Below are 19,055 nucleotides of genomic sequence, written 5' to 3' on the forward strand. Positions count from 1 at the left end.
AAATAAATTAGGCACAAGGCTTGTAAACACAGTTGTGTATTCTCTACAGCTCTTTTCCTTAGGGTCGGTTTAACTGTGTTTGATTTAAAGGTTCTGTCTTGTTCTTGTAAATATTCCTTTGACGCAGTGCTGTTCTTCTTGTAATAGACTGTTATTGCACTCTATTGAGTTTACTGTGTGAAACTAAATCTGTTGTGATGTGATTGTGCTTCCACAAACCTAATATTACTGAGCGGGTTCTTTATAACTCTCTGGCTCTGCAAAGAAAACACTAAGAATTTTCATTTTTACTCTCTTATATTGTAGTGTCTCTTCTTTAAACCGTATGAGTACTTTTCCATTCAATTTGTAGTCTACACATCAACTACTGGTAACTATTTTTTAGTAACCAGGTGAATTCTAATAACATTTTAGATTATAAATATATTAAGGCTTACAAACATATTTTACAATCTTAGACACAAATTTTGTGGCCAGTTTCAGAGGAGGTTAGTTTAAACTATCAGTTTTAATAGTCGGATCTGATGGAGTAGTGAAGGCTGCAGTCAATCAGCAGCTAATGATTTGGCTGCAACAGTCATGTAACATTGTTTATGTCATGTAACCATAGGGAGACACAGTTGCAGAGATATGGAAGGTATTACCTTTTTTTTGCTTTGTTTTACACTGCAAACCTAGTAAGAATGGGTTGTCCAATAGTGGGCAACACATTTAACTTGAAAACTCATTTTGGATCATTTTAATGTGATGACTGTTTTTTGTGTAATATTTTCTTTCCATAGAAGGGAATTACTGTTTTGTGAGTGTTCTTCAATTTGCAAGTGACTATATTTATAACTAGCTGAAGAGCCAAGTTATAGAAAAAACTGATGGCACATCTAGAACTAGTCTGAATGGGTGCATACCAAAAGGCAACTTACATATTAAATTAGAAAATGGTAGCACACCAAATATGAAATAGGAATAGCAAAATAGCTTTAGTAATACATTTCATAATGGCTCTTATAAGGCATATCAAATATGAAATAAGTGAAATATGAATAGCATAATGGCTTTTGTAATCTAGAAAAACATATGAGATACTTAGCACAAAATTTGGCCAAAAGATGTGAGCCCATTCACCAGCGACAAGGTGATCTCAGATTGAATGGGTCCCTATACTGACTGCCTGGTGTGAACTGACCTCTGGCTAGTAACATGATAAAGCCTGTATATATAGGACGATAGGAACCAAACATGTGATTGAATGCGATTAAAATCACCACTTGATGAAGGGCGGAGTGCTCAGTCACAAAAATAGTATACAAGTTATAGAAAAAACTGACGGCACATCTAGAACCCATCTGAATGGGTGCATACCAAAAGGCAACTTACATATTAAATTAGAAAATGGTAGCACACCAAATATGAAATAGGAATAGCAAAATGGCTTTAGTAAGGGACCCATTCAATCTGAGATCACCTTGTCGCTGGTGAATGGGCTCACATCTTTTGGCCAAATTTTGTGCTAAGTATCTCATATGTTTTTCTAGATTACAAAAGCCATTATGCTATTCATATTTCACTTATTTCATATTTGATATGCCTTATAAGTAGTGTTGAGCATTCCGATACCGCAAGTATCGGGTATCGGCCGATACTTGCTGTATCGGAATTCCGATACCGACTTCCGATATTTTTTCAATATCGGAAGTCGGCATCGGAATCGGAAGTTCAAAGTTGATTGACAGCCTGACGTCATCATGATGCGCGGTATGTGCGCATCATGATGCGCCGTCATTTCGGGCCTTCCGGGGGTCTCTGCCGGCCTGCCGGGGGGCTGTGCCGGCCTGCCAGGGGGTTGTGTGGACTGCCCTGGGTCTGTACCGGCCTGCCGGGGGGCTGTGCCGGCCTGCCGGTGGTCTGTGCACCCTGTGGGGGTCTGTACCGGCCTGCCGGGGGGCTGTGCCGGCCTGCCGGGGGGCTGTGCTGATGTCCGGGGGTCTGTGCAAGCATCGTCCGATGGGACTACAAGTCCCATCTGGCGATGCCTGCTACCATGACAGTGATTGACACATTAGCCAATGATGGGACAGTAGTAGTCCCATCATCCGGCTAATGTGTTAAATGTTAAAAAAAAAAAAAAAATACTACATACATACTACATGCATGCTACATACATACTACATGCTACATACATACTACATACATACATACCACATATATACTACATACATACTACATACATAACACATATATACTACATACATACTACATACATACTACATACATACTACATACATACTACATATATACTACATGCATGCTACATACATACTACATGCTACATACATACTACATACATACTACATGCATGCTACATACATACTACATGCTACATACATACTACATATATACTACATGCATGCTACATACATACTACATGCTACATACATACTACATATATACTACATACATACTACATACATACTACATGCATGCTACATACATACTACATGCTACATACATACTACATATATACTACATGCATGCTACATACATACTACATGCTACATACATACTACATATATACTACATACATACTACATACATACTACATGCATGCTACATACATACTACATGCTACATACATACTACATATATACTACATGCATGCTACATACATACTACATGCTACATACATACTACATATATACTACATACATACTACATACATACTACATGCATGCTACATACATACTACATGCTACATACATACTACATATATACTACATGCATGCTACATACATACTACATGCTACATACATACTACATATATACTACATACATACTACATACATACTACATGCATGCTACATACATACTACATGCTACATACATACCACATATATACTACATACATACTACATACAATACATTCATACAATACATACATAGACATACAGTACATATAACATAGAGTAACATACTTACCAATACTTGTCACATTGTTCCCCGAAGCCATTGTCTTTTACGGAATAAATATTAACATAACAAACCACAAAAATACTCACCCACGATCCGAAGCAGTCCACTAGTGTGTCCCACGACGATCTTGGGTAGAGAACTGCAGCATCAGCTGTTGCTGCCGTTCTCTACGGGCTGCAGGAATCCAATGACGGAAGGTAGGTATCCTTCCGCACTGTATTCCTCCGCCACTTAAAAAAAAAAAAGTCCCTAGTCTCACTTTATGCCATTGCTGCGTGGGAATTTCCCAGGCCGGCACAGCCCCCCGGAGCCTGCACAGCCCCCCGGCAGGCCGGCACAGCCCCCCGGCAGGCCGGCACAGCCCACCGGAGCCTGCACAGCCCCCCTGGCAGGCCGGCACAGCCCCCCGGCAGGCTGGCACAGACCACCGGAGCCTGCACAGACCCCCTGGCAGGCCGGCACAGCCCCCCGAAAGGCCCGTACAGACCCCAGAGAGGCTGTACAAGGGAAAAACAGGATTTTTCTTATTCCGATACCGGAAGTCCCATAGACTTGAATGGGACTTCCGGTATCGGAATCGGCGATACCGATACTTTTTTTTAAGATCGGCCGATCCATTCCGATCCGATACTTTGAAGTATCGGACGGTATCGCTCAACTCTACTTATAAGAGCCATTATGAAATGTATTACTAAAGCCATTTTGCTATTCCTATTTCATATTTGGTGTGCTACCGGTATGCACCCATTCAGACTAGTTCTAGATGTGCCGTCAGTTTTTTCTATAACTTGTATACTATTTTTCTGACTGAGCACTCCGCCCTTCATCAAGTGGTGATTTTAATCGCATTCAATCACATGTTTGGTTCCTATCGTCCTATATATACAGGCTTTATCATGTTACTAGCCAGAGGTCAGTTCACACCAGGCAGTCAGTATAGGGACCCATTCAATCTGAGATCACCTTGTTGCTGGTGAATGGGCTCACATCTTTTGGCCAAATTTTGTGCTAAGTATCTCATATGTTTTTCTAGATTACAAAAGCCATTATGCTATTCATATTGCACTTATTTCATATTTGATATGGCTTATAAGAGCCATTATGAAATGTATTACTAAAGCCATTTTGCTATTCCTATTTCATATTTGGTGTGCTACCATTTTCTAATTTAAAAAATCCAAGATCACCTCCAATTGGAGTACAGATCAACACCAGAGCATTTCAAATGGTAAAATATAATTATTTTTATTAATACAAATATCAAAACATTAAAAGACATACAAGTTTCCAAGATCAGTGCAAAAAGAGAGGGACCTGCACCTCCCATTATATGTATTTTTCTGCTGCATGGTATAGAACCTCATAGCTAATAAGCAATCAGTTAATGTGTGCTCCTGGAAAGCTATACTATAAATGTCTGCTGTTTACTCAAACATGCAGAGCATAATGACTACACAGCACAAGCTCATCGGTTCAGATAAACCAAAGTTATAAAATAACATCCATGGTATACCTATGTAAACTAGTTAGCATTAAAGCTACTGAGGCCATTACCTGAATCCTGGCAGCGTTAATGGAAGTCCCCTGGGAGAAAAATCCCTCCACCCCGACATGCACGTTTCGCTCCCAGCTTAGGAAGCTGGGAGCGAAACGTGCATGTCGGGGTGGAGGGATTTTTCTCCCAGGGGACTTCCATTAACGCTGCCAGGATTCAGGTAATGGCCTCAGTAGCTTTAATGCTAACTAGTTTACATAGGTATACCATGGATGTTATTTTATAACTTTGGTTTATCTGAACCGATGAGCTTGTGCTGTGTAGTCATTATACTCTGCATGTTTGAGTAAACAGCAGACATTTATAGTATAGCTTTCCAGGAGCACACATTAACTGATTGCTTATTAGCTATGAGGTTCTATACCATGCAGCAGAAAAATACGTATAATGGGAGGTGCAGGTCCCTCTCTTTTTGCACTGATCTTGGAAACTTGTATGTCTTTTAATGTTTTGATATTTGTATTAATAAAAGTAATTATATTTTACCATTTGAATTGCTCTGGTGTTGATCTGTACTCCAATTGGAGGTGATCTTGGATTTTTGTACTTATTTGTGGTGAGCATTACTATTGATAATTTGGCTAGGGTAGTAGCATTTTCTAATTTAGCTGAAGAGCCAGGCATTGCTCGGGCATAGTCACTAACTGTGGTTAGTTATAACAAATTATAATGATTATATTGCACATAAAAACATTTCACATCATATATTCAACACTACAGCTTTGCAACAGAAATTAACTAAATGATTACCCAAGTAATGATAGTATTTTATTTTCAACTCATTCAAGAGCCTTTTGATAAACAACAGTTTTAGTTTTTCCTTCCAATGCAAAGATGAACAGATTTTTGGCAGTTCCAACTCCAGAACAGGCCACATAAAGATGACCATGAGAAAAGCATGGAGATTGCAAATCGATCCCTACTACTTTCAAGGACTGTCCCTGAGCCTTGCTAATGCACAAAATATTAAACCCTTAACGACCGCCAATACAACTTTTAATGGTGGCAGTTAAGGGGTCTTATTCCTCCTGCACCTTACGCTCCTTCTTTTTACAGAGCCTCCTCCTGCACTTCCTCCTTTATACACAGCATTTTTCTGCATCACAGCTTTTCTCCTTTATAATCACCTCCTCCAGCAGCACCTCACACTCCTCTTCCATACACAATTGGAAACACTTGTTACTGAGAGAAATTGCACTAATTGCTATAAAGTGTATTCTATGCACAGCCTACTTGTTCTGCAGCACCACACTTTTCTCCTTTAGACCTCATTCACACGTTAGTTGGTCAGTATTTTTACTCTGATATACTGAGTATTTGTAAGCTAAAACTTGGAGTTAAACAATCAGAGGAAAACTATATTAGAAACGTCATCACTTCTGTATTTTTCTCCCACTTGTGGTTTTGGCTTATAAATACTGAGGTAAAATACTGACCAAATATTGAATATGTGAATGTGGCCTCCACCTGCAGCTCCTCACTCTTCTCTATACACAGCCTCATACTGCAGTAGCACGTCACTTCTCTCACTTTCCCATCACGCCTCTCATTTTCACCCCACATCTCTCATTTTCACCCCACATCTCTCATTTTCCCCCTCACATCTCTCATTTTCCCCTCACATCTCTCATTTTCCCCTCACATCTCTCATTTTCCCCTCACTCCTCTCATTTCCCCCTCACACCTCTCATTTTCCCCCTCACTCCTCTTATTTCCTCCCTCACACCTGTCATTTTGACCACACACCTGTCATTTTCCGATCACTCCACTATTTTCCCCTCACTCCTCTCATTTTCCACTCACACCTCTTCATTTTGACCTCACATCCCTCATTTTCACCTCACACCTCTCATTTTCTTCTCACTCCACTATTTTTCCTTCACTCCTCTCATTTTCCCCTCACTCCACTATTTTCTCCTCACTCCTCTCATTTTCCCCTGGCTACTCTCATTTTCATTTTACTCTTCTCTTCCCCTCACACGTGCACAGCAACTTTCTATTATGAGCACAGTGATGTAATCCATGAGGCTCCTCCCTTTCCCTTTATGTCATGCCTCACAGGAGCAACTCCATTCTAGACAGGATGGAGCTAGATGTGGCCTGTGCTTGTCACGCACTGATACTCTGAAGGCGGCAGCCCTGATTGTAGCTCACGGCTGCTGAGATGTCGCAGCTGGTGAGTTTTGCAGGGTGGCTTTCGAGGAGAATGTGTCTCCGCCCGTGTGCGTTAACAACGTGGGCTGTGTGGACGGGGCTTTGCGTGTGGAGTGAGTGTGGCTATGTGGAGTGGGTAGGGCTATATGGAGTGGGCATGTCTAGATACTGTACATACACATACATACACTCAGCTATATATATATATATATACATATATATATATAAAGCTATAGTAAAAATGTATGGTAAAAGGAAAAGCAGCAATGGATAGTTAAATGAAACAAAAAATACAACCCCGGAACTTTGCAATAACATTGTAGAAGCCGCACTAGTAGCAGAAATAACTTCACTTGTACTAGCCCTAATTTACCACATTGAAACAATTGTCAGTCCTGTCAGTCATGATGATGATCACTATGATGATGACTGTGTGGTGGGCAGGTCATAGGATCCAGATTGTAGTGATTGGGAGTTTATGTTGTCAAAGAAGAAAGGAGGCGGCGGCATTGATGATAAAGAGGCGAACTGGTGTACAGCCAAAAGATATTACAGGTCGTGATCTGTTTTTTGTGAGGTCAGCACAAGAGTAAGTGATGGTTCAGCTGCTGTTGGTGGTGGACATCATTTGATACAAAACCCCCAAAATGGGCCAGACAAAATTGTTGGCATCTTTAAAAAATTGTGGGTATACAACTTTGATTCAAGCATGTAATAATGTCACTCTAAGTCACCTGTGGTAACAGGTGTGGGAAATATGAAAATCAAACCAGAAACCAGATAGTAAGTGGAGAAGTTGAGTCAATGTTTGCATTTTGTGTCTGTGTTTGCCACACTAAGCCTCTTTCACACATCAGTTTTTTGCCATCAGTCACAATCCGTTGTTTTTTTGAAAAAAATGGATCAGCATTGGATCCGCTTTTTTCTCATAGATTTGTATAAGCGATGGATTGTGACGGATGGCCACACGAAATCTTTGTCCGCCGGGCGGAGACGACGGACAAAGGAACGTTTTTTGCGAACGTCAAAAAGTCAGACAGCGACGGATCCAGCGATGTCCATCGTTGGCTATAATGGAAGCCTATGGGCGCAGGAACTGTCGCTGTCCGTCAAAAGATGGATTCTGGCGACGTATTCCGTTTTTTGCAACTAAGCATGCCCGGAATAATATCTCTTCCTTTAATTTAACCCATACAGCTGCATTTTCCATTCTGGCACATAAAAAAATCTCTCTCTCTCTCCAGAATCCTATTCCTTTACATTCCTACAGCTCCTGCTTCGACAAATCCGTCAACAAAACGGATCCAGTGCATCAGTTTTTTACAATCTGCACAGGATCCGTCTTTGACGGATTGTGACTGATGACAAAAAGCTGATGTGTGAAAGAGGCCTAAGGATTTGATGTTTCTTTATCTATGGTGTGCAACATAATCAAGAAGTTTACAACACATGGAACTGCAGGTAATCTCCCTGGATGTGGATGGCAGATAAATATTGATGAAAGGTTGAAACACAGAATAGTCCAGATGGTGGATAAGAAGTCCCAATCAAGTACCAAAGAAATTCAAGCTGGCCTGCAGGCTCAAGGTGTATCAGTGTCAGCGCAAATGCTCCATCAACATTTAAATGAAATGCAACACTATGGCAGGACATCCAGGGGCACTCCACTGCTGACATACGTAGAGACTTAAAAAAGCTAGACTGCAGTTTGCAAAATGTACGTGTGTAAGCCAAAATCCGTGTAAGCATCTTGTGGACAGATTAGACCAAGAAAGAGCTTTTTGGTAAAGCACATCATTCTACTGTTTACCGAAAATGGAATGAGGCATACAAAGGACACAGTATCTACAGTCAATTATTGTGGAGGTTCAAAGATGTTTTGGGGTGTTTTGCTGGCACTGAATGCTGAGCCTGTGTGCAAGGCATCACGAAATCTGAAGATTACCAAAGGATTTTGGGTCGCAATGTAGTGCCCAGTGTCCGAAAGCTGGGTTTGCAACCTAGGTCATGGATCTTCCAGCAGGACAATAACCCCAATTTACTTCAGGAAGAATCCAGAAATGTATAGAAACAAAGCATTGTAGAGTTCTGAAGGTGCCAGCAATGCATCTTTATCTAAATCCCATTATCCCATTAAACACCTGTGGAGAGATCTTAAAATTGCTGTTGGAAAAAAGCATTCTTCAAATATGAGAGACAGTTTGCAAAAGAAGAGTGGTCAAAAATTCCAGTTGAGAGTTGTAAGAAGCTTGCTAACTTACTACAGGAAGTGATTTATTGAAGTTCTTTTTTCCAAAGGGTGAGCAAACGGATATTAAGTTGAGGTTGCCAACCATTTTGTCCTGTCCTTTGGGGGGTTTTGTGTGAAATTATGTACAATTTGCCTTTTTTCTCAGTTTTTTGTGTTGTTCTAATACACACAAAGGAAATAAACATGTGTATAACAAAACATTTGTAATTGCATTCATTTTATGGTAGAAATACTTCATTTTCTGAAAAAATTTCAAGGGTGCCAACACATTCGTCCATTACTTTTTCTCGTGTTCCAAATTATTATGCAAATTGGGTTTAAGTGTCATGATGATGCAATTTTTTGTTTTTCCCCAAATAAACTAATGGATGGTATTGTGTCTCAGGGCTCTTTGGATCACTGAAATCAATATCAAATACATATAATAATTGGTTTGCCAGGTGAGCCAAATTAAAAGCAGACCAAAGATTTCAAGCAATACAGGAACGAAAAAGGATATCTCTGTTGCCGAAAAATGTCAAATAGTACAATGAATCATAGAATCATAGAATCGTAGAGTTGGAAGGGACCTCCTGGGCCATCTGGTCCAACCCCCTGCTCAAAGCAGGATTCGCTAAATCATCCCAGACAGATATCTGTCCAGCCTCTGTTTGAAGACTTCTATTGAAGGAGAACTCACCACCTCTCGTGGCAGCCTGTTCCACTCATTGATCACTCTAACTGTCAAAAAGTTTTTTCTAATATCTAATCTGTGTCTCCTCCCATTCAGTTTCATCCCATTGCTTCTAGTGTTTCCTTGTGCAAATGAGAATAAAGATGATCCTTCTGCAATGTGACAGCCCTTGAGATATTTGTAGACAGTTATTAAGTCTCCTCTCAGTCTTCTCTTTTGCAGGCTAAACATTCCCAAATGCTTTGGGGAAGGTATGAACACATTAGATATTTCATGAAAGCTTAAGCGTGATCATTGTACTGTAAAGACATTTGTGTCTGATACAGAGCCCACACAGGTTTGTGCAGATAAAGGCATAATGATGAGTGTTTCAACCACAGACAAATTCATTGAATTAAGAGAGCAGCTGTTAAATTACCATTACAAAGCAACAAACTGATATTTGAGGCTGCTGGTGTCTCTGGAGTGCTGCAAACTTTAAGGTGCAGGATCCTCCAGAGGCTTGCAATTGTGCATAGACTTACTATTTGGCCACCCCTAAAGAGTGCCCACAAGCACAATGTTTGCAGTGGTCCTAGACATACATGAAAACTAATTTTAAAACAGTCTTATTTGCTGATAAGTGCCATGCAACCCTGGATGGTCCAGATAGATGGAGCAATGGATGATTACTGGATGGCAACCAGGCTGTGATGTCAACAAAGACGCACTAGAGTCAAGTTTTCAGCTGGAATCATCAGGAGATAGCTGGCAGGCCCCTTTAGGCTCCCTGATGGTGTAAAATGACCTTGGCAAAGTATATATATAGTTTCTGACTAACCACTTTGTTCAGTGGTACAGAAGAAGAACTGTGCTATTGGTAGCAAAATCATCTTAATTCATGACAATGCACCATCTCATTCTGCAAAGGATACCTCTGAGACTTTGACTGCTATGGGCATAAAAGGAGAGAAACTCATGGTGTGGCCACTTTCCTCCCCTGACCTCAACCCTATTGAGCACCTTTGGAGTATCTTCAAGCAAAAGATCTGTCAGGGTGGGAGGCAGTTTACATCAAAGAGCAGCTCTGTGAGAATAATCTAACATCATGCAAAGAGATTCAAGCAGAAACTATCCTAAAACTCACAAGTTCAATGGATGCAAATTCAAAGAAGGTGCAGATTCAAAGAATGGGTCCTATGTCACCATGTAACTTGGCCTGTTAAGATGTTTTTGATTTGAAAAGTCTTTAATTTCAGAAAATTGAACAAATGGCTATTTTCATTTCTTTGCAACTTAAAAAATGTTTAGGAACTCTGTTGTGCATAATAATTTAGAACAGTGCATTTTGATTTTTTTTAGTTTTGAGAAGCTAAAATACTCTTATCATTGTGAAGTCCAATAAAATTTGATTTATACTCTTAACGGTAAATCATTTGAACAATACACTTGCATAATAAATCTGAATAATATTCTGACTACCTAACACACATCTGTTTATTTTCTCCAGCAGATACCTTGAGCCCTGACCCCAAGAACGCCTGGGTGTTCAGAATGGACCAGTGGCAAGAATTGGCTGAGTTTGACATGGATATACTCTCAGGAATAGAGATGGGTGAACCTGAACAGTAAAGTTCACCACGAAGTCCGTGTTACTGTTCCGGTTCAGCTGCCCAAACACCGGGTGTTTTTCGTGGTGTCATGTGCATGGCAGTGCGGAAAACACCACTTCTGATCGTTGGTGAAATTATCCCTGCCGGTCAGAGAGCCATGGCTCCCACACTGTCAAAAGACAGCGAGAGCGCTCAGCTGTGATCGGAGGTATAAAGTTTACCTCCAGTCACTGCTGTCAGCTGATGGAACTACTGATCTCATCATCTGACAACTGCTGCCACTAATTACAGTGAGAGCAGGAGCGGCAGATGGGTATCAGAAACACCGCACTGAACTTGCTCACTGAGCCAGTGCGCGTGTCCTGAGTAAAGTGAACTGTGCTCAAAGATACCTGTGGAGCGGGCAGCAGCCGAGTAGATGCGTACTTCAGTCGCAGGACCTGAAGCACGTGACTGCTAGGGACGTGGCCTAAACTCCAGAGAGCTAGGAGCTGCAAGAGAACTCATAGCAGGGTAACTGCGAGACAAAGTTATCAAGGCCAATGAGTCATACACAGAGATAGCTGCAAGGTACAAGAGGGGCGAGCAGAGAGTAGTCAGATCACAGGCAATGAGTCATACACAGAGAGGATAGCACAGAACAGAATCAACAGGCAAACTCACAACGGGAAACAGAACCAGGTCAGAACCATATAAACAAGCTATAACAAAGAACAGGCACAGGCACACAGAGGTCAGCACACTCGGCCAAAGGCAAAAGTATAACTGGCAGGGATTGGAGCTTCCCAGGGTTTTAAGAAGCTCTCCCAGAACCAGAAAGAGGCCACAATCATTAACCCCAGGTGTGCAAGTCAAAACCTGCACTGAGCTCCAGACAATAACCGCTGACGTGCAGCTCAAAAACCTGCACTGGGATCATGACAGTGGGAGTATTCATTAGCCGCACCTGAGTGGTAAATAAATAATAAAAAATAAATGGCGTGGGTTCCCTTGTATTTTTGCCAACCAGACAGACAAAAGTCACAGCTGGGGGCTGCAACTCTCAAGCTTTCAGCTTCAGCAAGGCTAGTTATCAAGAATAGAGGGGGCCCCATGCCTTTTTTTAATTATATAAATAAATAATTTTAAAAAAATGGCGTGGGGTCCCCCCATTTTTGACAACCAGCCTTGCTAAAGCAGACAGCTGGGGGCTGGTATTCACAGGCTGGAAGGGGCCATGAATATTGCCCCCCAGCCTAAAAATAGAAGCCCGCAGCTGCCCAGAAAAGGCACATCTGTTAGATGTGCCAATTCTGGTGCTTTGCTTGCCTCTTCCCACTTTCCCTGTAGCATTGGCAAGTGGGGTGATAGTTGGGAGGGTTGATGTCACCTTTGTATTGTCAGGTGACATCAAGCCCATGGCTTAGTAATGGAGAGGCATCTGTTAGAATATTGGAAATATTTTACATAACGTTTGGGATCACATTTATCCGGCGCTCTACGCTGAGCACTTCCATTAGGGTTTCCATCTAAATCTCCAAAGTACGTGATTCAGATAAAACTCCCTAGAGATCCAATCACTATAATAAGGCAGCAGGGTTACTTTTGACTCCATCTGGCCTCTGTTCAGTAGTGTCCTTCTGTTCAGAAGTACACAAAACTGTGGTCAACCGCACTTTTATGCATGCCCATAAATACGGACACCACCAGATCATAGGAAAGACGGTGTCGACAGTGCCTCCATCTGTCTCATTATGGGGAATCTTCCATCTGGGGTTCTATTTGAATCACGTATTTCAGAGATGTAAAAGGAAACCCCGGTGTAAGCACTCAGCGCAAAGCACAGGATAAATGACCTGAGTCTTACTGCGATATTTGAGAGGCAGAATGAACAAATTAACAGCAGGTGAAGAGTTGGTTTTATTTATCTTTTACACCGTTCCTCCAGCAGTAGAAGGGATTAGGCGACTTTATTCTTCGAGTCGGTGCGATTACAGCGATACCAGATTTATGCTTTTTTATGCTTGGCTGCTGTCACACACTAGAACTAACTTTTTTTTGCAAAAACCTAGCATTGCCATCTTTTGAGAGCTGTAATTTTGCATATTTCTGCAGACACCATCATGTGAAGTCTCTTTCTTTGCAGGACAAATTGATGTTTTTATTGGAACCATTTTCGGGCACATAACATTTTATTGATGTTTTGAAGGCAAAATGAACAAAAACCAGCAATTCAAGAATAGTTTTTATTTAATGCTGTTTCACATGTGGTAAAATTGATAAGGCAACGTTATTCTTCGGATCAGTACAATTACAGTGAAAATTCATTTATGTGTTTTTTTAAAGTGTTTTGACACTTTTACACAAAAACTTTTATTGAAAAAATTATTTTTGCATCGCTATATTCTGAGAGCTATAACTTTTTAATTTTTCCTCTGATGGAGCTGTATGGCAGCTTGTTTTTTGTGGGACAAGATGATGCTTTCAGTGATGCCATTTATGTAATTTCATCATTTTGATTGCATTTTATTCCACTATTTTTCCAGAGGTGTGATATAAAAGCATAGTATGCCACTTTTTTATGGTGTTCAATGAAAGGGTTAACTAGTGGGCATTGTTATAGATTGGATAATTCCAGACACGGTGATACCAAATATGTGACCTTTTCTTTGTTTATTTTAATTTTTTTACATAAAAATGGGAATTTATTAGTGTAGGTTTTTTTTTATTATTATTTGGTAACTAGCTGAAGAGCCCAGTGTTGCTCAGGCATAGTAACGAACTGTGGTAAGTTATAACAATTTATAATGATTATTCTCCATCCCATAGTCCAGTGCCCATATACCCATCATACATATCCTCCATCCTATAGTCCCATGCCCATATACCCATCATACATATCCTCTATCCCATAGTCCTGTGCCAATATACCCATCATACGTATCCTTCAACCTATAGTCCACTGCCCATATACCCATCTCACATCCTTCATCCCATAGTCCCATGCCCATATACCCATCATACATATCCTCCATCCCATAGTCCCTTGTCCATGTACCCATCATACATATCCTCCATCTCATAGGATCTCTACTTCCAACAGGTGGTGCTATAGAGTTCAAGTCCTCTTTCTCTCTGAAGTGGCAATTTGCATATTAAATTTCCCAGAGGAGCATTGCACGGCGAATAAGCCTCCTTATCTTGACAAGCCAGAGCAGGTATGTCACTCTCTACAAGAAAAAACCTTACCCCTTAGACCCCAGTCCAGAGCCTCTCACCTAGCCAAATCAGTTCTCATACTTTGCATTGATGAGGGCCAATATCCTTAAACACCAAGTCTGCAAATTGAGATTCTGATTTGGCTTTAATCCTAAATCATATTGCAAGACTCGTTAAAGGGTCGATTGTGACTTGTAGGATCGCTACTTCCAACAAGTGGCGCTATAGAGTTCAAGTCCTCTTTCTCTTTGAAGAGGCAATTTGCATATACCCATCACACATCGTTCATCCCATATAGTCCCGTGCCCATATACCCCTCATACATATTCTCCATCCCATAGTCCCGTGTCCATATACCCATCATACGTTCTCTATCACATAGTCCAGTGCCTATATACCCATCATGCAATAATGTATGTAAAGCACTGTGGATTTAATGGTGCTATATAAGTGAGTAAAATAAATAAATAAATATCCTCCATTCCATAGTCCCATGCTCAGATATCCATCACACATCCTCTATCCCATAGTCAAGTGCCCATATACCCATCATACATATCCTACATCCCATTGTCCCATGCCCATATACCCACCATACATATCCTCCATCCCATAATCCTGTGCCCATATACCCATCATACATATCCTCCATCCCATAGTCCACTGCCCATATACCCATCACACACCCTTCATCCCATAGTCCCATGCCCATATACCCATCATACATATCCTCCATCCCATAGTCCCATGCCCATATACCCATCACACATCCTCTATCCCATAGTCCAGTGCCCATATACCTATCACATATAATCTATCCCATAGTTCCGTGCCCATATACCCATCACACATCCTCTATCCCATAGTCCAGTGCCCAAATACCATCACACATCCTGTATCGCATAGTCCCATGACCATATACCCATCATTGATATCCACCATCCCATAGTCCCATGCCCATATATCCATCACACATTCCCTCTCAGACAGTCCAGTGCCCATATACCCATCACACATCCTCCATCCCATAGTCCTGTGCCCATATACCCATCATACATATCCTCCATCCCATTGTCCCATGCCCATATACACATCACACATCCTCCATCCCACCATCCCATAGTCCAGTGCCCATATATCCATCATACATCCTCTATCCCATAGTCCAGTGCCCAAATACCCATCACACATCCTCTATCCCATAGTCCCATGCCCATATACCCATCACAGATCCTCTATCCCATAGTCCAGTGACCATATACCCATCACACATCCTCTATCCTAGAGTCCCATACCTATATACCCATCATACTTATCCTCCATCTCATAGTCCCGTGCCCATATAACCGTCACATCCTCCATCCCATAGTACCGAGCCAGGTGGTGCTGAGCAGGGAGTTCCTGGAGTTGTGCTGTTATGTAACCTGGCAGTGTGGCTCTGTGTGCGGCAGCTGATGATGCAATTTTCTACCCTGCTAACAATAGAACCTGGCAGTAATCAAGGAGGGGGTGATTCATTTCTGTCATGTGTTCTCTGATCCTTTCTGGGGGGCAGACAATGGCTGGGAGCTTATGTTCCCGGGAATGCTAGATTTCTCCCACCAGGTCAGTGTCTACTGAGGTGTTATGGAGCCAGAAAACTGTTGCTCATAGCAACTAATCACAGCTCAGCTTTCATCTTTTAAGCAGCTTTGGTAAAATGAAAGATGCTTAGTGAATGGTTGCTATGGGCAACACAGGCAGTGTAATCTGTTGTGGTCCAGAAGATGTGCCTATGAAATAGATATATTAGATATTAATTATATATATTAGATTAGATATTTATATATATATATATATATATATATATATATATATATAAAACAAATACCCTCAGAAAACATTCATTCATATTATGCCAGTGCACATATAAACCCCAAATAAGTAAGGAGTAGGATGACTCAAAGAGAATTAGAAAAAGCTTAGAAAACTGAGTCCAGAGCTACATGCAAATACACATCTTTATTGAAAGGCTTTATAATGGGAGCAGTACAATAAACACGGAAGTTTTAAAATATAGAGTACATGAACGAGTGTCAAAGGTAGCCAGGAACAAGATGAGAATCCTGTGCGGCAGTGTCAATGGCGACAGCGGGTAAATGTAGATAAAAAGTCACTTCATTATAATAAAGGCATGATGCAAAAAAGACATACACTCACTGGCCACTTTATTAGGTACACCATGCTAGTAAGGGGTTGGACCCCCTTTTGCCTTCAGAACTGCCTCAATTCTTCGTGGCAGAGATTCAACAAGGTGCTGGAAGCATTCCTCAGAGATTTTGGACCATATTGACATGATGGCATCACACAGTTGGCGCAGATTTGTCGGCTGCACATCCCTGATGCGAATCTCCCATTCCACCACATCCCAAAGATGCTCTATTGGATTGAGATCTGGTGACTGAGGAGGCCATTTGAGTACAGTAAACTCATTGTCATGTTCAAGAAACCAATCTGAGATGATTCGAGCTTTATGACATGGCGCATTATCCTGCTGAAAGTAGCCATCAGATGTTGGGTACATTGTGGTCATAAAGGGATGGACATGGTCAGCAACAATACTCAGGTAGGCTGTGGCGTTGCAACGATGCTCAATTGGTACCAAGGGGCCCAAAGAGTGCCCAGAAAAAATTCCCCACACCATGACACCACCACCACCAGCCTGAACCGTTGATACAAGGCAGGATGGATCCATGCTTTCATGTTGTTTACGCCAAATTCTGACCCTACCATCCGAATGTCGCAGCAGAAATCGAGACTCATCAGACCAGGCAATGTTTTTCCAATCTTCTACTGTCCAATTTCGATGAGCTTGTGCAAATTGTAGCCTCAGTTTCCTGTTCTTAGCTGAGAGGAGTGGTACCCAGTGTGGTCTTCTGCTGCTGTAGCCCATCTGCCTCAAAGTTCGACGCACTGTGCGTTCAGAGATGCTCTTCTGCCTACCTTGGTTGTAACGGGTGGCAATTTGAGTCACTGTTGCCTTTCTATCAGCTCGAACCAGTCTGCCCATTCTCCTCTGACCTCTGGCATCAACATGGCATTTCCGGCCACAGAACTGCCGCTCACTGGATTTTTTTTCTTTTTCGGACCATTCTCTGTAAACCCTAGAGATGGTTGTGCGTGAAAATCCCAGTAGATCAGCAGTTTCTGAAATTCTCAGACCAGCCCTTCTGGCACCAACAATCATGCCACGTTCAAAGGCACTCAAATCACCTTTCTTCCCCATACTGATGCTCGGTTTGAACTGCAGGAGATTGTCTTGACCATGTCTACATGCCTAAATGCACTGAGTTGCCGCCATGTGATTGGCTGATTAGAAATTAAGTCTTAACACACAGTTGGACAGGTGTACCTAATAAAGTGGCCAGTGAGTGTATATAAAAAGTGTCAGAAAAGGTCTCTATATTACACTAGAACCTTGTTAGAAAAGGGAGTATAATACTCCAACACAGTATAGTGAGAGAAACCATCCACCACAATATTGCACACTTGCCCAGTATGTAAGTAATAAATTTCATATCCTACCCATCATGTCAGCCAAGGAGCGTGCTGCCGTTCGGGAACAGACCCCAATGCGCATTTCGCGGTGAAACTGCTTTCTCAGGGGGGCATGGCTTAAGCAGTGACACTGCCCAGTTAACTACCTATTTGACAGGGTCACGTGAATAGCGCGGTCCAACCGCAACCTAAAAGGTTGCACCTGCGCACTAGAAGGGAGACTGAACTTCCGCCCTCCCTGCCCAGACTGGAAGTGACGCTGCGGAGGGGACGGCTGGCGCCTAGCAGTCACCCAACAACAGCGCACGTCAGAAAGGGAGGGGGGAGTCAAACTCCACAGCCATAGGAGAACCGCGCTATGACAGAAATAATATATTGTACAATGGACCATAATTGATTCCCAGATACGTCATTGGAACAGTATCACCAAGTGAGAAATAAAAATATACAAGAGGCTAATTTGACACAGGAGAAGGGCAAAACAGACTACAAGTTGTAAATATATTACTTATATCACAATGTGAAAAGTTACACAAAAGAGTAGGTACACAAACAGAGACAAAAAGGAAATCCAAATGCCTCTAAATACAAAAAATACAACATGTGGAGGGAATATGTAAATATACATATAACCCAGCCTAGAAGATACTGATGTAACAACCTATCAAAACATGTACACATTGGTGAAAAAAATTCCCTTCCTTGTGCCTATCTTCAATCACTGTATCCAATTGTTCCATGCCAAAGACGACTGAGAATAATAGATAAGGCGTCAAATGGCACAAATACCAGGTAGGTAAGAAAAACAAAAACAAAAAGGAACAATAGATGGGACATCAGGTGGCACGGATAACAGATAAATAACTGTCAAAACATGTGCACATTGATGGAGAAAATGCTCTTCTTTATGCCTATCTTCAATCACTGTATCCAAATGTCCCATGCCAAAGATGACTAGGAATACTAGATAAGGCGTCAGGTGACACAAATAACAGGTAAGTAAATATTGTTGGAAGAATCTTCTTTATGCTTATCTTCATCACTGTATTCGAATGTTCCATACCAAAGACAACTAGGAATAATAGATGAGGCGTCAGGTGACACAGATAACAGGCAAGTAACTATGGG

This window comes from Dendrobates tinctorius, unplaced genomic scaffold, assembly GCF_039654945.1.
Source record: "Dendrobates tinctorius isolate UK_male_01 unplaced genomic scaffold, ASM3965494v1 ptg000011l, whole genome shotgun sequence".
Taxonomy (NCBI): Eukaryota; Metazoa; Chordata; class Amphibia; order Anura; family Dendrobatidae; genus Dendrobates; species Dendrobates tinctorius.